Source organism: Lipotes vexillifer, unplaced genomic scaffold (genome assembly GCF_000442215.2).
Source record: "Lipotes vexillifer unplaced genomic scaffold, Lipotes_vexillifer_v1.1 scaffold935, whole genome shotgun sequence".
NCBI classification, from domain to species: Eukaryota; Metazoa; Chordata; class Mammalia; order Artiodactyla; family Lipotidae; genus Lipotes; species Lipotes vexillifer.
This window is the reverse complement of record NW_006777895.1, coordinates 407,458-410,686: the sequence shown is the minus strand read 5'-3', so window position 1 is coordinate 410,686 and position 3,229 is coordinate 407,458. Positions and strand designations below refer to the sequence as shown.

The 3,229-nt window shown below is 39.7% G+C and overlaps 1 protein-coding gene across 1 annotated transcript in view; it reads right to left on the bottom strand.

Moving 5' to 3' along the window:
* The window catches only part of TIAM2 (TIAM Rac1 associated GEF 2), a 363,703-nt gene that overhangs the window by 112,153 nt on the left and 248,321 nt on the right, over window positions 1–3,229 (bottom strand). The gene's annotated exons all lie outside the window — the stretch shown is intronic.

Sequence of the window (3,229 nt, the reverse complement as noted above, 5' to 3'; positions counted from 1 at the left end):
GGGTCTTGGGGTGCTGCCATCTGGCTGTGCTCATTGCCGGACACAAAGCCTTTATTTCCGCCACAGACAGAGCGAGCAGAGAAGTGAGGGGCCACTAGTGATTTTTTTCCTCTTAAAAAAAAATTTTATTTATAATTGTGGTACAACACATGTAACATTTACCATCTGAACCAATTTCAAGTGTACAGACAGTAATGCGAAGCACGTTCACACCGTTATGCAATCCATCTCCAGAATGCTTTTCATCCTGCAAAACTAAACCTCCTACATTAAACAACTCCCCACCTCACCCTCTCCTGCCTCTCCCCAGCCCCTCGTAACAACCATTCTATTTTCTGTCTATGAATTTGATAGCTCTAGGTACATTATGTAAGTGGAATCATACAGGATTTGTTGTTTGTGACTGGCTTATTTCATTTAGCATAATGTCTTCGAGGCTCATCTGTGTTGCAGCATGCATCAGAATTTCCTTCCTTTTTAAGGCTGAATAATATTCCATTGTGTGTGTACACAATTCGTTTATCCATTCATCTGTAAATGGATACCTAGAGACTGCTTTCTACCTCTTGGCCACTGTGAATAATGCTGCTGTGAACCTAGGTATACAAATATCTCTTCAATACTCTGCTTTTAATTCCTTTGGGTATACACCCAGAAATGGAATTGCTGGATCATATGGTAATTCTAGTTCTCATTTTTCAAGGAGCCACCATACTGTTTCCCATAGCAATGGCACCATTTTACATTCCCACCAACAGTTCACAGACTTCTAATTTCTTTACATCTTCACCAATACTTGTGATTTTCTATTTGTTTTATATAGTGGCCATCCTACAGTATGAGATGATATCTTACTGTGGTTTTGATTTGCATTTCCCTAATGATTAGTGATGGTGAGCATTTTTTCATGGTTTATTAGCCACTTGTATAGCTTCCTTGGAGGGTTCGATGGCGACTTTTAAAGTTCATGAAGCACGGGACCTAAGTATGTCCAATGAGGCCAAAGACACAAGTTTATCTGGGACGATCCACACAGACACATTTTAAATTGAAAAAAACATTTTTTAATGTCAAAGATTTCCCACTTAGGCATCAGCAAGAGATCTAACAGTCTTTATAAAGACTGAGGCCAGCATCTAACTAACAAGGTCTGAAATGGTACCTACTACATTACTGACCACACCTTCCCGTGGGCAGCTCTCCCAAACATCTAAAAGGCAGAAGAGCCACTGGTTGAGCTGCCACTAAAAAGTGGTCCCCGTGATACCTCTGACACGGGAGCTGGAACACAAGAACCCCACCTTTTGAAACTTCAAAACCTGAGTTGTCTGTCTTTTCTCAGCTACAGTCTTTAAACACAGGAACTAAAAGTGGCCAGAGAAGCTCCCAGCTGCCGGGTCTGAGACCTCACACAATAAGCTGATGGGCATGAGCCTTTGTGTTTGTGTACTTTCATCAAGACCAAGGTCTGGTGATGACCCACAGGTGAAAGTCTCCTGGGCGGCTCTTTGTCAGACCCTTCTGATCCCAGATCACGTGCCCAAAGACGAGCACACACAGCACTGGCTTAAGGCCCCCGACCCAGCGGCATAAAGCTGCCGCTGAAAGAGGGTCCCGCTGGGTCAGCCGCTCAAGGACACACAAAGACAGGGGTTCAAAGGTGCAGAATGGCTCAGGGTTGTAAGTTTATGCCCCAGCAGCAGATTGTAACCTCAACTTGTCTTACTCCTTGTGAAGTTAAATAGCTTAATTTTAAATCTCATGTCCTATTTTAAAACACACAGCCCTGAAACCCTGTCCTTTCTGAGGTGCTGTCCATTAAGGCCTGCAACTTTGGGGCTCACAGAAGCATTTCATAAACACCTGTTGAACTGAATGAAAGCAATTTCACCTGTTAGAAGGTTGATCTGGGCACAAACTAAGAGCAGGAATCATCCCAACAGGATCTGGCTGAAAGACTGATGTATTAATCCATGAGGCGATGTCTCAATAATTAACACAGTACTGCCTGGAGAAAAGCCGGAAGGCGGACACAACATGCAATGTGACACGTGGACGATGCTGACCAGCTGTTCAACATCCCTAGTCAATCAATCCCACAAAAGGAAAACAGCCTTAAACTGTAGCAAGAAGAATTTATCTAATATTTATGAGGAATTTATTGACAGAGAAGGGTCATCTCTGAGGGAAACTTTAGATCTGTCCCTGAGGAGTTTGGCAAATTGAACTGCTATTTATCTGTCATGCTTCAGCTGTGATTTTTTGCCTGAAAGCAAGAGAATAAACAGGTCAGGTTTTCTGCAATCCTGACTCTCTGAACTTTTACTAAGGGAATTTTATGGTATTCAAGTTAAAAAAAAATTTTATCGATAGAAAGCAGGCTGACAATATCAAAATGACAGATTTCCTGTGAAATTTTTTAAAAAGAAAAGAAATAGCTAAAAGCCCCCAACAGAAAAAAAGCATGCACACTGGGTACACTAACCTGCAGTAATACATATCAGGTACACTAATGTACAAGGCCCACAGTTGACCCAGAGAAAATTTAAGTGCGTTACTCAGGAATAAATGAAAGGGTGATAAGACTGTGTGGACTTCACAAATATTCTATGCTGTGTATATACTTTTTTTACAATTATTTTTTATTTATTGAATAATTATAATAAAATATTGGAATTTTAAAAAACTGATCACCATCTCCTGAACCTAAAAACAACCCTTGTCTTTTGTTTTCTACATTCCCTTCCAATCCCCAATATAATGAATGTGCTATGTCGCTTTTTAAGCTAAAATCACAGACAAGAATGGAAGATTTTTTCCTTTTTTTTTTTAAATTCAAGTATAGTTGATTTACAGTGTTGTGTTAGTTTCAGGTGTACAGCAAAGTGATTCATATACATATGATTCAGTTATATATATATGTATTTATATGTGTATATTTATCTCACATATACATTCTTTTTCAGATTCTTTTCCCTTATTATTACAAAATATTGAGTATAGTTCCCTGTGCTATACAGTAGGTCCTTGTTATCTATTTGTGTATATGTTATATCTATGCATATGTTATATCTATCTGTGTATAGGTTAATCCCAAACTCCTAATTTAAACTTTTTAAAACTGCAATCAATGACCACCCCAGAAATGTCCAGCAATGTGGAGGAATTGCACAAATACGTCATCAGAATCCCAGCAGCCACTGTGACCTACTGAACCTCACAGCAGGAA